We start from the raw sequence: 19,212 nt of genomic DNA on the forward strand, positions 1-19,212 counted from the left end.
TCAACTCGAAAAAAACCTTCAAAGGAGGAGAGTCCACCACCTTTCGTGGGAGTCTGTTCCGCTGCTGGACAGCTCTTACTATCAGAATCTCCTTTCTTGATGGCACTGGTTTGAGTCCTATCCTCCAGAGGAGAAGAAAAGAAACTTGCTCTATCTTCCAGTGTGACAGCCCTTGAGAGATTTGAAGATGTTTCTCATATCTCCTCTTTTCCAGGCTAAACATACCCAGCTCCTTCAACCGTTCCTCATAAGGCTTTCCAGACCCTTGATCATCTTGGTCGCCTCCTCTACACACCTTCCAGCTTGCCAGCATCCTTCTTCAATTGTGGTGCCCAGAACTGGACACAGCATCCCAAGTGTGGTCTGACTAAGGCAGAACAGAGGGAGACTATTACTTCCCTTGATGCGCCTAGAATTGCATTAGCTTTCTTTCTGCTGCTGCATCACACTGCTCCCTCATGTTCAGCTTGTGGTCCCCCAAGACCCTTTTCACACGTGCTACTGCTGCCCAGCCGGGCGTCCCCCATCTTTCTTCCTCACAGCCATAGACTTAAAGGGCTGGGAGGGCCCCCGAGGGTCAGGCCCCTCGGACCCCAAGGTCCTTTCCACACGTGCGGCCGGCCGAATCCCTCACACCACTCCGCCCCCCCGGCTGAGGAGGCGGCGACCCAGACGGGGTCGGGGGGCGGCCCCCAATGCGCCCCTCGGAGTGGTCGTCGTGTCCCCCCCCCCCCGCTCTTTCTCCTCAGGCCGGGGAGCGAGCGAGCGAGGGAAGGAGGCGCCCGGAGGCGCGTCTCTGAGGGGGCTGAGCCGGCGGCGGCGGGGCTCTGGCTGGGGGGGGGGTGGTGAGGCGCCCGGGCCCCCCAGGACGAGGTGGGGGCGAAGGGGGAGGGGAGCCCCGTTGCCAGAGATGGCTGCGCGCTTTAAAAGGAGGAGGAGGAGGAGGAGGAGGAAGAGGAGCGAGAGGCAGAGCCGGGCTCCGTGAGGAGAAGTGAGTCTTGGCGGGAGAGCGAGCGAGCGAGCGAGCGAGGGAGGAGACGCCTTGGCGGGACAGAGAGAGAGGCGGGTGAGGGAGCCCCCCTGCCATTGGCGCGGGGGGCGAGGCGGGCACCCCCTGCCCAAGGAGGAGGAGGAGGCGGAGGGCCGGCCTGCCTCTGCCTGACTGCCGGGGAGGCGGTTCTCCGCCCGCCCCGCCGAAGCCGCGATGGGGGCCGCTTCCCTCAGGCGGGCGAGAGAGGGAGCGAGCGAGAGCGCGGCGGCGGCGGCGGCGGCTTCTTCTTCTTCTTCTGGGCAGCCCCTGGGCGCCTCTCCTTCCCCTTCCTCCCCGCCCAGGGCTTTCGCGGGCTTTGTTGCCTTTCCAGCTTCCTCCTCCGCCTCGTCTCGGAAGAAGGTAAGCGACCCGCCGCGCTCTGCCTGTCACGCGTCTCCCTCGCCCGGCTCGTGTGTGCGTGCGTGCGCGCGTCTTCGCGTGTCTGCGGCCCCTGCCTGCCGCTTCTAGATCCTTCTTCCCGGCTGCTTCGGGGCTCCGAACAAAGCGGAGCGGGAGGCGGAGGAGACGGGGCGGCGGGGTCTCCCCGGGAAGTTAGTCCGGAGTTTGCCGAGTTCCCGCGGAGGCTCCTCCGGGCGAAGGAGGCATTGCAGGGCTGGGCGGCTGCAGGACGCCGACCTCGGCCAGGCGGGCTCCCCCGTCCCTCCGCCGCGCTCCTGCCGCTCGGCGCTTTCCCGGAGCATCTCCTCCTCCTCCTCCTCCTCCTTCGCCCAATTTCTTAAGAGCCTCCTGCCTCTTGTCCGCGGGCGACTTTGCAAGGGGTCGCTCTGCAAAGCGGTCCCTAAATCCTCGCAAGCCCGTGCTCCCTCCAAACCCGGCACTTTTTCGTTCCTGCGCATATGCTTGGCTTTTTCTTCCCCCTTTAATAATAGTAACAAAATAGGAAATGTTTAAATAATTCATTGGGAACCGGCTCCAACCCGGATCATCCTGCAGCCCCGGCAAGGCTTGTTAGGGTTGCTCACTGAAATCCTCAAGTGTTTCTTCCGGGTAAAATGTGCATAAGGTTGGCCTCTATCCTGCTGACACCAACGCGAGAAGTTAAATGTCATTCAAGGGGGTTCGCAGGTCAAGTCCTGTTTGCTCAGAAGTAAATGCCATTGGATTGCGTTGCATTGAAGCTCTTTGCCACAGGACTAACTTCAGCTGCGTTGGGGTCTTGGAGTTTGGGTTAGAGCATCGCTCAATGGATTTCTACTGGACAACTTGTGTCCTCTGCCCTACATTTTACTTTGTCAGTGGCAGTGGCGTAGCGTGGGGGGTGCGGGGGGGGCCGGCCGCACCGGGCGCAACATCTGGGGGGTTAGGGTTAGGGGGCGCAAATCCACGGGTTAGGGGGCGCAAATCCACGGGTTAGGGGGTGCAAATTACTTGCCTTGCCCCGGGTGCTGACAACCCACGCTACGCCACTGGTCAGTGGTAGTAATAAAACAAAAATTGAAGTCATGTCAGTCGCTAGTAACCTAAAGCATTGTTTTTCTGTTTGGGATCAGTGAGTGAATTCACTGCCTTCACCCTGCGGAAGCACTGGTGTCTGCTTGAAGCATAATTGTTATGTCCCAGTATGTTAGTTAATGTTGGATGTAGCAAAAGTCACTAGCCCATGGTGTAACAGACTATTGTTCCCGCACATCTGTCAATGAAATTGAGGGTATTAAATTTTGAAAGTTCCTTCTAGTAAAGCACAGTAATATGTATGTATGTATGTATGTATGTTCAAGGTAGCAGGCCATTGAGAATTCCTTTGGGGAAAATACTGGAGAAACTATATTGGAGTTTAAGAATCTGAAAGAGAACAGTAGGATGTAATGGACCTGGAAAAACAAAAACAACAACAGTAACAATAGTTTAATGTTTTTGGACATGTAAAATTTGGACACTTAAATTCATACTGTGTTTAAAATGCTTTCGCCTTAATAAATGTATTTTCTCGAAATCTTATTAAGTGTGATCCCATATGCCGTTAAGTATGGCAAAAAGCTGGTATATGCTAGGCTGTAATTTAGCCATGGAGTCGTAATGATATGTTTAAACTGTCATCTCAAGGTTTATTTCATTATCTCACATGATAGGCAATTTTTATTAAATTGCAACCTTAAAATTTCTACCTGCAGGGAATGTATATTGTATGCATATATAAGTTAGAGCACTGCATATTTATGAATCTCTCTCCTTTTCTCCCTCTTAAGGTTTAGGAAGTGATATGACTGCTAGGATTTTTGACATCTTGTAAGCAATGTTCTATCTAGAGTGTGACTGAGGAATCTATCTCACAATTGATACCAATACCTTTAGCTGCTTTTCTGAATTAGGAATTCAGTTTTACAATAATAATGTGATCCAATCTTAAAGGTAAAATCTGTAGCTTGTTCATTTATAGTAGTGTTAATGTGTATTTCTATAGTTTACGTCTGTTTGTTATATTGGAGGTGTTATTGGTCTCAGTGTAAAGATGGCCAATAGCTGTTACAGTCCTCCTATCATCCATAGATATCGGGGTTGTATATCCTGGAAACTGGTTTACCCCTCGTTACAGTTCCCAGGGCCCTTAACAGAATACAGTTCCCATGATAATTGGGGGAGGGAGGGGCATGCTTTAAATGTATTGTGTGTACATGGCTTAAGTTTCTAAGGGCCACTTATGAGAAGCAACATATTATGGTTTTGTTGAACAACCTTTATGTTGCAGGTTTTTTTATAGGCAAGCTATAACAAATAATACTCACGGAAGTTATGGAAATAATTGTTCACTTCAGACAGTCCAGGAAGTTCACAGACCTCATTTGCATTGTTTTACCTAAACAATTTCAGTCCGACCATCTTTAGTAGACGAGGCAAAAACTTCCAGGGGATGTTGCTATTTACAAGGGAGAGTTAATTACTTTTTATAATAGAATACATGAATACCAGTGTCATCCTTGTTTAGATTGTGATGTGCCTGGAAAGGGTCCTACTGATCACGTGTTTTGTAAGATCTTATGTACGGTGGCTTATCTGAAGCATAACAATTAACCATTACCAGCATCATCTGCAGTTTAATTACTTAATTTGATGATAATACTGCATGTGAAATTTGTTGCCAAATCTTGTTCTAACAGTCTTGCGATGGAAGGCCATTTTCGGTGTAAGATCACCTTCCCTTGAAAACCTTGCCTGCTATGCTGGCATCATATTAAATATGTCACCGTTTTCGGTTTGGATTTGGAAGGAGTTGGTTGATTGAGGATGTGGAATACAGTACTTCCTTTCTGCATCATAAACACGTTAATGAAAATTTGAGTGTAAAACCATCTATCCCTAGTAATGAGGTCCTCCTACTCTCTCTTAGGTGTGTAGGAGAGAAGAAGGAAAAAAAGGTGGCACTATGCCTGGCAGCTTTAAGCTGTTTCCCCCCCTCCCTACACCTGCTCACAGAAGATAGATAACGAGTAAATTGATGAAACGATGGGTTAAGAGATTTAGATTATACATTAGAAATAGTGATGAATAACCTGCTGCCTAAAGATGAAGTAGAACCCTTCTAGAAGTGATATGGAGAGCCATGTCAGATCCATTGGTGCCTCACTTTAGGAAACAGAAAGGCAGTGCTGTGTGTTGTGGAGGTGTGTTAAGGGGTGTGTTAATAGTGTGGTAAGGGTTATAAGGGGTCAGTGACCGAAGGCAGCAAAGGGGAACAGATTTGGATCCAGAATTGGTGTGTAGGGGTGGGATTGGAGTGCTCTGGGATTTATTTGTGTGGGGGCTATGGGGCTGAAAAAGTGTGAGACTTGAGTGTCACAGGGCATTTGGAAGCTGCAAGCTAGCCTTTTACGTTGGGATGTTCCTTTCCACTGAAAGTAGAAGGCACTTTTTCTTCTTTTTTGCTAGGAGTGCTATTAACTTTTGTTTTTGTTTAATTTATTTATTAAATTTGTACATTGCTCTTCATCCGTTGATCTCAGGGCAGTTCACAAAACACATAAAACAAAATACATAATAAAAAGAAAAACAAAACAAATTCACTATGAATTTATTTATAGGTGAATATTTTTGCCTGAATTTTCTAAACATAAATCCTTAAACAAATTGGTCACAAAAATCACTGACTTAGTTTCTAGTGATAGTACCAAGCCAGACAGCAGATGAAATTACTGCATTTTTACTATTTTAAGTTCCACTATTTCACATTTAACTAATACCAACAGTGTAAAAGTTCATTGTTCAAAAATTATAAAGCTCCTGTCCAAAGGCCTTACAAAACTTTTTATTCTGTCGGGGGCAGGGGGTACCCATCTCTAATGTGTAGAATTGCAAACTAAATGATTTGTACTTTAACTCATTGGTATTGTTTGATTATTAAGGAGAGGATGAAGATTTTTTAAAATTATAGGTTATAACATATACCTATGTTTCTTTCTGATTGATTGAAAACTAAGAGACCTGTAGCACTTGAAATGCAATAATAATAATAATAATAATAATAATAATAATAATAATGGCTTAAGCTTTTTTTGATTACAGCCCACCTTGTCAGGTGCCAAAGGATTATTTGTTGCTTTTGCAACCAAGATTTGTGAATAGATTTCTGGAAACCTGCATCATTTCTTGTTTTACACAAGGCATACATGCAACAGCATCATTCATTTTTTGTTTAAACTTCTCTTTATAAATGCTTTTAAATAAAATGACTAATGTAACATAAGAATCATTTTTCTCCATTAGTTTTAGAAACTAATTAAAGAGTGAATGTTTTCTTTTTTTAAAAAAAATCCTGTTAAATCCGTTAGGTAATTAACCGGCAGCAAGCAAATGAATTGTTCTTAAAATCAGGCTATATTTTGAGTTGTAACAAATTTAAAAAGTCTAGCACGGTAAAGGAAAACCACTTTTACTATATCACAATTTGATCATTGTAGAAAGTAAATCATGGAAAAACATTTAATATCTGGATTTGGAGTCATTAAATAAATAGATGGTCAGGTGTCATTTTGATGCAGAACACTGACAAATATAATTAGTCTTTCACTGTGAGTCCTAATTTTCCTGTAAATGAACAGTTCCTTTGTTTTCCTCTTACATTTTGCATGGAATTAGTCTGATTTATAAGAACTTACCAAGAAAATGTTATCCTTCTTGTCTACAATTCTTTATTTATGGACTTAATTAGATTTGGAGCCCGTCTCATTTTACAGATATAAAATGAAGATAGATTGTTCCTATCCTATATATATGTTAGACAAGGACTTGGGTAAGAGTGGGCGACAATTTATGTACAGTCACAGGTGTTCATACATGCTGCACTCAAATAGAATTTCCTGGGGAGAAAGCAAAACAGAAGTAGGGGAAGGGAATGCTTCATAAGGAAAAATAAGGAGAGATGTTAGTATATGAAGGATCAAAAATGAGAAGTGAGAAGACAGGGAGGTTGAGGCTACTCTTCATTAAATTACTCCTAGAGACAAGTGATGGTGCCACAGAAATGTTAACAGAGAAAATTAAGGCATGGGATGGTAAGGAAAAATGCAAGGGAAGAGAGCTTTGAAGAAAGGGACCAGGATGTCTGTCCATGTGTCTTCTTTAATAGAGGACAGTCCTCTATTTGAAGGACTGTGCCCAACTCCAATAGAGAAGGGGGCTCACCAACACCAACTGGATGGCTCTTCAACAATACCTGGGCAGTAGACTGAGAAGACTCACAAGGAACCTGATCACTGTCCTCTCTTCTATGATGAGATGTGTTTCTAGTTGTTGTGTCTGAATTTGCATCTATACATTTAAATCAGCATCTGCAGAGTTTATGGTAACGTGTCCTTGTTTGTCCTCTTTTGTTGGTTATGCATTTTTTAACCAATTCCTGATCCACAAGAGGACCTATCCTTGTATTCAGTGACTGCTAAACCTACTAAGGAGTCTTTGGTGGGATACTTTGTCCAAAGCTTTTCGAAAGTCCAGGGTACACTATGTCAGCTGGATCACCTCTATCTGTACACTTGTTGACACTTTCAAAGAACTTTACCAGGTTTATGAGACAAACCTTCCCTTTGCAGAAGCTAGGTTGGCTCTGCTTCAGTAAGGCTTGTTCCCCAGTGTGCTTGGTTATTTTATCTTTAACAATACTTTCCACCAGTTTTCTGGGGGCATTCAGCTAACCAGCCTGTAATTTGCAGGATCTCTGCTGGATCTATGTTTTAAAAAACATGTTGCCTTGGGTATGGATGCTGCTCTGAGAGACAAGTTACATATTTTTGTTAGAAAATCAGCATTTTCACATGGGTACTCTCAGTTGGATTCCATCTGGACCCAGTGATTTCTCCGTTTTTGTTTTGTTTATTTGTCCTAGAACCTCATCTCTCATCACCACTATCTCCCTTCGTTTTACAAACTCACCTCCTGCAAAGGTTAGTTCAGGCACAGGCAGCTGCCCTATATCTTCTATCGTGAAGACAGATGCAAGGTATTCATTCAGCTTCTCCTCAACGCCTATCATTATTCTTTAGCACTCCTTTGACTCCTTTATCATCCAAGGGTCCAACTGTCTCCTTGCTACTTCCTGCTATTAATATATTCAAAGGACGTCCTGTTGTTGGACTTAACATTTTTAGCCATGTGTTCTTCAAATTCTATTTTACCATTCCTTACTGCCTGCTTGAACCTCCCCACCCCAAGTTTGTGTTCTTGTTTCCTTTTTTGGGACAAGCCTTCAGTTTTCTGAAGAAAGCCTCTAAAAGCTGCTTTGACTGGAGGTTTTTAAGCAGAGCTTGGATGGCCATCTGTCATGGATGCTTTAGCTGTGATTCCTGCATTGCAGGGGGTTGGACTAGATGACCCTTGGGGTCCCTTCCAACTCTGCTCATTAACCACACTGGTGTTCTCTTGACCCTCATGGTACCTTTCTTGATCTGCGGTAGACACTCCAGTTGAGTTTCGAATACTCTGTTTTTAAACAACTCGCAAATATTTTGAAGTGCTTTGACCCTCTTGACTTTGCCTTTCAACTTCCTATTTACCAACTTTCTCTTCATTTGGGGGAGTTTCCTCTTATGAAATCAAATGCACTGTGTTGGATATTCTTAGCAATTGATCATTTACATGTATATTTAATTTAATAGCACCATGGTCACTGCTCCCAAATGGCTCAACAACACATACATCTCACATCAGGTGCTGAGTGCCTCTCAAAATTAGGTCCAAGGTTGCCACCCCTCTGGTTGGTTCCACCACCAACTTTTTCTAGGCTACAGTCATTTAAGGTCTCTAGAAATTTTACCTCCCTGTCATGACTGGAGCACATACGCAGCCAGTCTGTGTGAGGGTAGTTTCAGCCACTCATTACTACAATGTGTCCTCTTTTGATGCTTGATTTCATTATTCATCTCAAGATCTCCCTGGACCCCTGGGGCCCAGTATCACCACCCACAATGATTCTATAGAAGCATTTGTCACTTTTGGGATTTCTAGCTAGCAGGATTCAATGCTGTCTGTGACGTTCAGAGCGACACAACCTTAGGTACACCCTTCTTTTTGCTTCCTGTAGACTTTATTTCCAGAGATAACAACGCCCCACTGGTTCTTTCCATTCCACCAGGTTTCTATTATGCGTACTATATCAATGCCATCCTCCAAGACAAAGCACTCCCGCTTGGAGGCATCTAGCATTAGCATATAAACACTTATATAAATCTCTCTTTGGTACTTGTGTTTGTCTTGTGGTCCTTCGGCCTCTCTGAATTTCTGTCCTGTCCCCTGCACTCTCAATGCCTAGTTCTCTGCCGGCCCATTTAATTTTTCCTCAGTTTCCTTTCACTTTGTGGTTGAACTGGTCACTGCTGCAATATCATTTTAGCTGATCTGCAACAGGCTCCACTGACCCAGGCAATCACAGACTTAGTCCTTCTTGCAAGTATGGATGCAGGACACTCAGGAGATTTTCTGCCTAATAGCCTCTTGCCTTTTAGTGACTAGTCCTACAAATCTGGAAGTGCACTTAGTTGTAATTGACCATTATATAAATAAACTGCTCAAAAACCAAAGTGGTTTAAAAATGTTTCATGTTTACTTCTAGTTAGAAATAGGCTTAGGTTTTTTGGTTTTGAATACTAATCCATAATTGTGCTGTCTTCAAGAAAGTTACGGGAGTGGAGAGAGAAAGTGAGAAATCACTATAGATTGCAGTTTAAAGTGTCCCAAAGGATTTGGTTCTCTTTTCAAGATGCTTGTTTAACTCCCATTGACAGTAATGGCAGATATATAATGCAGTCAAATTTTAATGAGTTGGCTTGTAAGTGCATATTTCCATGCTAGGCACAGTTTCAACTTAAAATTACACTTTTGAAAAAGGTTCATTCATTTACATTTTCAACTAAGACCGTTATTTCAGGGTTCTCAGTTCTGCCAGTATTTACACACATCATTGACTTCAGACTGCAGATGCCTAAATGTCACTTCATACTAGTATTGATGTCAGTTCCATAAATTGGTGGAAAGTTACTGATTTGGTCAGTGGTTTTCAACCAGTGTGCCTTGGCACCCTGGGGTGCCTTGAATAATGGTCGGGGGTGCCATGGGCAACCCTGGCCTCTGTCCCTCTTTCCTTCCTTCCCTCCTTCCTTCCCTCCCTCTCTCCCTCCCTCTGATGCCCTATTGCATCTCTGCCTGCCCAAGGCTTGCACAGCTGTTTGTTGCAGCAGCCCTGGCTATAAGCTCCCCATGTGAATGGTGTCTCTGGGGCTGGCCAGGGGGTGCTGGTTTCCAGGAGCTAAGGCGTCCTTGAAGTAAGCAAGCAAGTGGGTGAGGGAGCCCAGCCTGCCAGTCCGCCAGCCCTCGTTGTTGAGAATGGACAGACAAGTCCCAGGCCCCTATGGGGCAGTGTGAGGAGGCACCTCTCTTTGGGGCAGGAGAGGGGCAGCTCAGAGAGGAAACACTTCACAAGGGAGGGTGTTTGAAAAAGGGTGAGAGGCTGCCAGCTCTGCAGGCAAGGGTGACCTAACTGGGCTCCTGAGCCTCACATGGGTGCCGCAGAAAGAATGTAGTTGGTCAAGGGACCCATGGACCCAAAAAAGTTGAAAACCTCTGGATTAGGTAATAGAAATCCCAAGCTTTTAAACTCTAGTACCTCCTTCACTCCAGCATCTAGGCAGAGGTGGTCCTAGATGCTGGGTTCTTGGAAGTGTCACTGCCGCTGAGAAACAATAAGTGATGTGCCTATGTTTGAGTGAGGAACTAAGTGGAACTCAGCAAGCAGCAGTTCTAGCAAAGTGCTTCATTGCATAGGTAATGTCTGTTGTCAAGCAAGAGAATGAGGATTACAACTGAGGTGAAGGGAGTAGTGCTTCCTCCGTGTGCAGGAACTTGCATGCATGAAAGTGTCTCCAGACTGTAGGAGGGGCTCAAGTGCTTACCAATAATTTAGGTTTGTGCAAATTTAGGTTTTCACAATCAAAGTGGGTTAAAGTGCTAGGGCACCTCAGTGGAGCAAATCAACATATATATATAAATGCAGACTTTCTGTAGTTAGGGAGGTCACAGGGAAATGCACTGGAAAGTGTAGGGTGAATGAAGAGTTAATGGGAAGTGGCTCACCATGTAAGCTGCATGTAAGCAAATCTGTATGAGGCTCAGTATACAGGCCATATAGAAGAGCACTGAGAAGCACACACAGATGAATTGTGAACAGGCTTCAGAAGGTAGAAACCTGCCTATCTTACTCAGAAGCAGATGAGATATCAGGTGCTCCTCCATCTCTCTCTCACTTTTTAAATTGTCTGGAGGGTTCCAATATGTACAGGGACTGAACTGACTGAACTGACAACAAGATTGGATTTGAACACGACAATAATATCGACTAATACAGACTCTATAAACCGTTTAATTCAGGAAAGCACAGAGACGAGGAAAATAGCCGAAAGCGCGAGGACCACGGCCGAGGAAACCAAAGGGAAATTTGTTCCTATTGCAAAGAAGGTACATGAGCATGATGAAGCCCTGGCCCTCATGGAACTGGAGAGGAAAGGCAAGAACTTGAAATTGAGACTGGTACCTGAGGAGGAGGAGGACAAGCTCGGGGAATTTCTTACAGACAAGTTCCAAGAATTTTGGAGTGAAGAGTTGGGGGAAGAGGAAGAGGATTTCACAATAACTACAGCCTTCCGGATTGGTAGAAAGCAAGGTAAGAAGCCAAGGGATTGTTTAATAACTTTTAGATCCAAGGAAGAAAGAGATAAAATATTGAACCTACATTTCCAGAGGGCATTGGTTATTAAAAATTCCCAAATACAGATCTTCAAAGATATTCCTAGATACTTTTTGGAGGTGAGAACACAATTTAAAGACCTAGTCGACATATTAAAACAAAACAACATTCAATTCAGGTGGGAATTCCCACAAGGGCTGTCCTTCAACTTCAAAGGGAAGAAAACTAAAATAAAAACAATTCAAGACAAAGAACACTTTTTGGAGAGAAACTTTGAGGACTTTCAGAAAGGAACTGTAGAGGGGGGAACACTGGATATTACCAACCTATCGTTTGGATTGAACCAAGCACCGACCGACGAGGAACAAGAACTTGGAGCAGTGGGTGGGAAAAGTACCCAATAACAAAAATGTCCCTGCAACTTCTGAGTTGGAACTGTAATGGTCTAAACCATCCCCGAAAAAGAGATCAAGTTTTTCACATACTAAAGAAAGAACAGTTAGATATAATTTGCTTGCAAGAAACCCATATTGCCAGGATACACAGGAAACTTTTGATAAATAAGAGATTAGGATTGGAATTTGTTTCCTCGGACAAAGTCAAGAAAAGAGGGGTGGTGATTTATGCCAAGGAAAAATGGGAACCAAAAATGATCTTTAAAGATGATGAAGGAAGATACCTGGCAGTAGAAATTCAAATTCAAGGAGAAAAGATTTTAATTGTTGGAGTTTATGCACCTAACGAGGGGAAGGCTGAGTTCTTCAAGAAGTTGCATGAGACCTTAATGGACTTTATGGACCTTAAAATTATAATGATGGGAGATTTCAACGGAGTTGTCTCCACAAACATGGACAAGGCACAAAGGCAAGTAATATCTAAGGATGGGAGACTACCAAAGGCTTTTTTCGAACTCACTGACACCATGGACTTGATCGACATCTGGAGAACTAGGAACCCTCTGGAAAGAGAGGGAACCTTTTTCTCGGAAGCAAAAATGACCTGGACTAGAATTGATCAAATTTGGATTTCTAGCAGTCTGGCATTAAGAGTGAAAAAAAACAGAAATCTGCACAAAAACCTGCTCCGACCATAACGCAGTCAAGATGGAAATGAAATTAACAACGGCTAGAACCTTCAGATGGAGAATGAATGACACCCTATTTAGAGATGAAGAAATTTATCATAAGGCCCAAAAAATATTGAAGGATTACTTTGAGATAAATTTGAGAACGGAGGTGGAAAAAAGAATAGTATGGGACGCAAGTAAGGCCGTGATGCGTGGATTCCTAATTCAGCAAAATTCTATAAAAAGGAAGAAACAAAATGAGAGGAAGGAAAAGATTTTGAACCAGATAAAGGAAGGAGAAAAGAAACTGAGATCCAAGCCGAAGTCTCAAGAGATCTTAAGAGAAATAAAGTACCATCAGACGCAATACATGGAATTGATGAATCAGGAAATAGAATGGAAGATAAAGCAAATGAGACAAAGGACATTTGAATCAGCAGATAAATGTGGGAAACTGCTGTCATGGCAACTGAAAAAGAGGCAAAAGTTAAACACGGTGACATCCCTGGAAATAGATGGGAAAATCATCAACAAACCAAATGAAATAAGTAATTGTTTTCAAAGTTTCTTCAAAAAACTTTACGCACAAGGGCCTACAAACGAACAAGAAATAGAAGAATTTGTTAAAAAATATGGACTACCAAAGATCTCAGAACAAAATAAAAGGATTTTGAATGAAAAAATTACAGAACAAGAAATAGAGGGTGCCATTCAGAATACAAAATTGGGGAAATCACCAGGACCAGATGGTTTGACTGCAAAATACTACAAAGACCTCAAAGAATGGCTAATACAGCCATTGAAGGAAGTATGCAATCAGATATTAGAGGGGAAAAAGGCTCCCGAATCGTGGAAAGACGCATTTATCTCACTTATACCGAAGACAGAAGCTGAGAAACATCAAGTTAAAAACTACCGCCCTATATCACTCTTGAATGTGGATTATAAAATTTTTGCAGACGTTTTAGCAAAAAGATTTAAGAGAGTTTTGATGGAGGAGATTCATAAGAACCAAACAGGCTTTCTCCCAGGGAGACATATGTCAGAGAATGTGAGGAACATTATAGACATTTTGGAGATGCTAGAGGTGGACATTAATAGGAAGGCAGTGCTGATCTTTGTGGACGCGGAGAAGGCCTTTGACAACATTTCTTGGAAATTTATGAAGAAGAATCTCCATGGGATGGGGGTAGGCCAAGGGTTTGAAAACGGTATAGGTGCAATATATTTTGAACAAAGAGCGAAACTAATTGTGAACAATGTGGTAATGGATGAAATACCAATAGAGAAAGGTACACGACAGGGATGCCCTATATCCCCTTTACTGTTTATATCGGTCCTGGAGGTTTTATTAAATATGATCAGGAGGGACCAGCTGGTAAAAGGAATACAGGTCGGATCTAAACAATATAAGTTAAGGGCATTTGCAGATGATTTAGTGCTAACTTTGCAACAGCCAGAAGCTAGCACCAAAAGAGTTTTAGAATTAATGGAGATATTCGGCCAGGTCGCAGGATTTAAATTGAACAAACAGAAAACAAAGGTGCTGGAAAAAAATCTAACAAAAGAGGAGAAAGATAGGTTTCAAAGTGAAACTGGGTTGGAAATAGAAAAAAAGGTTAAGTACCTGGGGGTGAATTTGACATCAAAAAATGTGAATCTATTTAAAGATAACTATGAAAAATGTTGGACAGAAGTTAAGAAAGATCTAGACATATGGTCTAGGCTGAAACTTTCCTTGTTAGGCCGAATTGCTGTTATCAAGATGAATGTATTGCCAAGAATGTTGTTTTTATTTCAGATGCTGCAGATTCTAGACAAGATGGACTGTTTCAAGAGGTGGCAGAAAGACATATCTAAATTTGTCTGGCAGGGCAAAAAGCCCAGAATAAAATTTAAGATCTTAACTGATGCAAAAGATAGAGGGGGCTTTGCCCTGCCAGACCTAAGACTTTATTATGAATCAGCAGCTTTTTGCTGGTTGAAGCAATGGCTACTTCTTGAAGACACAGACATTCTTGATCTGGAAGGATATGACAATAGTTTCGGTTGGCATGCATATCTGTGGTATGACAAGGTAAAAGCGTATAAAAGCTTTAAGAACCATATTGTCAGGAAAGCATTGTACAATGTTTGGAATAGATATAAGGATTTATTGGAAAGTAAAACCCCTAGGTGGTTGTCACCAATGGAAGCGAAAGCAGTGAAAAAAATCAATATGGACTCTAACTGGCCTAAGTATTGTGAAATTTTAGAATATGATGGTGAAAGACTGAAGTTACAAAGCTTTGAGAAGCTAAAGCATAAAGTTCGAGACTGGTTACATTACCGTCAGATAAATGAGATGTTTAAGCAGGACAGGAAACTTGGTTTTCAGAAGGAGAGGTCAGTTAGAAACAGAATTGTTAGAATCCAATACTAAAAATTTATCTAAAATGTATAATTTGCTGCTGAAATGGAATACACAGGATGAAACAGTGAAATCAGCCATGATTAAATGGGCACAGGATATTGGTCATGACATTATGTTTGACGACTGGGAACAGTTATGGACCACCGGTGTTAAATTTACGGCATGTAATGCCTTGAAAGAGAATATAATGAAAATGATCTATAGGTGGTACATGACCCCAGTCAAACTTGCAAAGATTTACCATTTGCCCAATAACAAATGTTGGAAATGTAATGAGGCTGAAGGTACCTTTTACCATCTTTGGTGGACCTGCCCAAAGATTAAGGCCTACTGGGAAATGATCTATAATGAAATTAAGAAAGTCCTTAAGTGGACATTTGTAAAGAAACCGGAGGCTTTTCTCTTGGGCATGGTCGGCCAATTGGTACCAAAGAAGGATAAGACATTTTTTATGTATGCAACCACAGCAGCAAGAATCCTGTTGGCAAAGTATTGGAAGATGCAAGAACTACCTACTCTAGAAGAATGGCAGTCGAAGGTGATGGAATATATGGGACTGGCAGAGATGACCGGCAGAATCCGTGACCAGAGGAAAGAGACAGTGGAAGAGGACTGGGGGAAATTTAAAATATATTTAAAAAATTATTGTAAAATTGCGGACTGATAAGATGTCAAGGGGTAAGAAACAAAGAATCACAGCTGTAAATCTTAAACTTTAAGAAAACTTAAAAGGGACTTGATTAAATACTGACTGATGAGTTGCTCGAAAAAAAATGGCAAAATAAGGATGTGGCGAAGGGAAGGCATGGGGAAGTCAAATTTTTGTTGTATGTCTTTGATGTTTGTGTTTTGTTTTGTATTGTCTTTAATATGTGTAAAAACCAATACAAATATTATAAAAAAAAACAATATGTACAGGGACTGCAGCACAAGGGAATTGAGAATTTAACCCTTCCACGTCCAAGAAGGTCAGCCCCCCGCCCTGTTTTAGCAGAGGCGGAGCTTGGCAAGATGGTCCTCTGTGTGGCGCCAAAATTTGACATCCTGCTGCCTTCCCAAAGTTGGGCAAGTGCTAACTAGGCTTTGGGAAGGAAGCCAGGAGGTGCCCCCTTGCCCCCTGTGCTCTGTGTTGGGGACCCATTTGTGCTGCCAGAAATCTGCCTCTACTGCTAGGAAAACCATATATGTGTCTTATTTCCAAATAGCCTCAGGGAGGGGTGGTTGTAAATCTGCTCAATCTGTAGTACTGATTAGATTAGGCCTCCAGCATTTCTGTATGAAGAAAATCTAAAAAGACAAAGGTGCATTCAGACATCTCTGGTGCATATGTAGCTTAGCCCTTGTATGATTAATAATTTTATGAAATACTTTTACTTTTACCCATCTGATTATATACCATCTTTTCCCACTGGATATCAATTCATTCCTATCTCCCCCTAACATTCAATTTATCCTTTCATCATCAGCATGTTATAGATTTGCAAATATGATATGAAAATGCACTTGTCTTCTCCACACTTTAACCGCTTAAATTCCACGTTCTCTCTTGTTATTTTTATGTATTTCCAACCTTCATTATAAATATTATGCTGTATGTGAGCAGTTCTTTGTTTCAATATTAGATTGCAGTTATAAGAGATAATCACTACGGGGGTGTATCTCTGGGGTTTGTGAAATACACTGTATAGGTATAGCAAAAGTTGAACAGGGAACAGTAGATAGTGGAAAGAGAGACATTATGAAAGCAGAAGCAAAGAGTTAGAAAAATGGAAATCAGGAAGAAAGAGTTCAGAGAAATATTGCCTTATCTGTAAATAAAAAGAGCAACTAAAATGTGATTGAAAAATGGCAGAATGCAAAAGATGGAATTACTTTTTGTAGACATGTCAACAATGATGGAATATGTTAGAGTGAAGAGTAAATATTCTTCAGCAAAAAAAGCAAAAATCCAAAGTCCTATAAACACCTATTCATCTCATAGAATGAGATTTCTTTATTAAGGTGCATAAAATAATAATGTATTGCCTCTGAAAGGTCACACCAGGCTAAAAACTACAGCTGATTTTACATGCCACAGATAGTTGTATTAGTCCTTTTAGTGCAGAAAGCAAGATGTGGAAGCTCTCAGAGCGTCCACTCACAATGCCACTGGTTTCTAACACTCCTGGCTGTGGCCCTGCTGCTTGAGGTTTTCCTTGCCTCTTGAGGCATCCAGTGATCCACACGTCAGAGTTCCATGTACATGGGATGTGCTTATTCTTTTTATTATTAAATGTATATCAAACAAAACTTTACAGTATTCATGATTTGTGGAAAGGAGCGCAGAGTCTTGAAACAAGACAGACTGTGTGGGTTGTATCCAGTGATCCTGTTAGTGCAAGTGCTTCTTCTGGCACAACACTCTCCTCTCCCCTTGTCCCTCTGTGCCCTCCAAAAGTTCTCTAGAGGGTTGGGGGAAAACTCAGAACATATCTGGAGTGTGCATGGAGCGAGGAGAGGAAGAGTCTGTTCTATCACACAAGCAGAAGTCTCTGTGTGAATGGAATGACTTCTTTAACTACAAAAATGACAGAGAGGAAGGTTTAGACTATGGGTAGGCAAACTAAGGCCCGGGACCCAATCACCTTCTAAATCTGGCCCGCGGACGGTCCAGGAATTCACATGTTTTTACATGAGTAGAATGTCTCCTTTTATTTAAAATGCATCTCTGGGTTATTTGTGGGGCCTGCCTGGTGTTTTTACATGAGTAGAATGTGTGCTTTTATTTAAAATGCATCTCTGGGTTATTTGTGGGGCATAGGAGTTGGTTCATTTCCCCCCCTTCAAAATATAGTTCGGCCCACCACATGGTCTGAGGGACAGTGGACCAGCCCTCTGCTGAAAAAGTTTGCTGACCCCTGGTTTAGAGATTTGCAGATCCCTCCACTTGCAAGCTGTCCACAAATGTGGGCACTCACAACTATGTTCTCCTTGAGCAGAGGACAGAAACTACAATTGTCTTTTGATACAACAGAATAACTAACATATGGCAAATCTTCTCCAATCCAGCAAGACATTTAACTTGCATCTAGTTTTAGACACTTGACTAGGTTGCTTATAAATTAGGTAAATATCTACAAACCTTCTCATTTTGCATATCTTAAAACATTAACAAAACAAATTATGATTGTGTATTTTTGGATCAGAAAGTACCATGACCTGGGGTTGTCAATCCCATTTCATGGGAATTTCCCTCAAAAGTGCTAAATGCTGATTGTGCTGTGCTTAATACCAAAACCTCCATCTTTATAGTTTTCAATTGCCACAAAAATGCTAGGTAGGACCTTCATGAAAACCCTTAAGCTGTCATGGCCTCTCACTTTGTTATGCAGAGTTCCAAATTCCCAGTTGCAAGCCTTCCCTCCCCCTCCTTGTAAAAAAACCCCACCCAAATCTTTCCCCACCTTTTCATTCATTTCTTCTTCCATCTCCTGGCCAGGGAAAGAGAGAAGCAGCAATCTATTTCAGGTTCTCATTTGCACAGATTTACCAGCTGCTTAGCAACACTGCACACAATGGGGAGGGTCTGCTCTGCGTCCAAACCTCTTAGGTCCCGGCCCAATTGGTTTGCATTGCTGCCTCACCTTTCCTTGCCAGTTTCATTTGGGAACCTCAAGTATCACTGAGGTGTGTTGCGGGCAATTCCTCTTTGGGTCCTTCTTTGAAAAAGATGCAAGAGTTCTGATCCTGCAGCTTGTCCCTCTAGATTCCTGGAGTGTAGGGGCATTTGGGGAGGTGGGGAGGGGACTTCCGGAGGAAAAGCACCTCCCTCCAAAGCCCTTTCCTGCCTGGATTCTCACTTGGATGGGAAAAAGACATTGATTTCTCCCATGAGCTGAATTGGAGTCGCCTTCTGAATATTGGGGCATGTGCAGAGTGCCCATTCAATACACCAGCGTTCGAGCCAAGAGGCGGGGGCTTAGGGCAAACTTGCTACAAACACAAGAGTCTTTATACTTTAGATTGTGCTGAGCCACTCTCTGACTCAACTCTCACAAGTATGCTGACTCACTCTTTAAGGAACCAGCATATACACGCTGGTACTAACCCATAAAACCTTTTTTAAATGTCAAAACCAGCATTTTGAATTTTTCCCAGAAGTGGAATGGTTGCCTGTGCTTCTGTTTATAAATTGCATGATTTCATTTCATTTCACTTTCAATTTGTATACCACCTTTATACATTAGTGTGCTCAAGGGTTGACAAAATATAGAACAATAATCACTTTGGTTCTATTTTCTACTATAATAAGGTAACAATCACATTGTCATTCTATAACAACTCAAAATGTCTTTAAAATATGTGATCGGCTAAATAAACCCAAGATATGCAATGTTGTAAATCCTTTTTGAGTTTTCTTCTGAAGACTATGGTTCTATTTCTGTGTTACAGGGTTTCGCTTCTTTATGCAGAAAATAAAATGTTATTGGGCTGATACAACTTATTTTATCAAGAGTAAAATATTGCATTTACGATGA

General features: G+C 42.4%; 1 protein-coding gene across 3 annotated transcripts in view; it reads left to right on the top strand.

Moving 5' to 3' along the window:
* The first annotated feature begins 882 nt into the window (after positions 1-882).
* MPPED1 (metallophosphoesterase domain containing 1) overlaps positions 883-19,212 on the top strand; it is a 91,887-nt gene continuing 73,557 nt past the window's right edge. Inside the window, exons 1-2 of one of the 3 annotated variants that reach the window (XM_081911874.1) lie at positions 1,159-1,390; positions 3,238-3,400. The gene's annotated coding sequence lies outside the window, so the exon portion shown is untranslated. Of the gene's footprint in view, positions 992-1,158; positions 1,391-3,237; positions 3,401-19,212 lie in introns of those variants that run through there. The other 2 variants (XM_081911872.1, XM_081911873.1) reach the window with 2 other exon arrangements.

The sequence above is a fragment of the Podarcis melisellensis genome (assembly GCF_964234715.1).
Source record: "Podarcis melisellensis genome assembly, chromosome: 5".
NCBI classification, from domain to species: Eukaryota; Metazoa; Chordata; class Lepidosauria; order Squamata; family Lacertidae; genus Podarcis; species Podarcis melisellensis.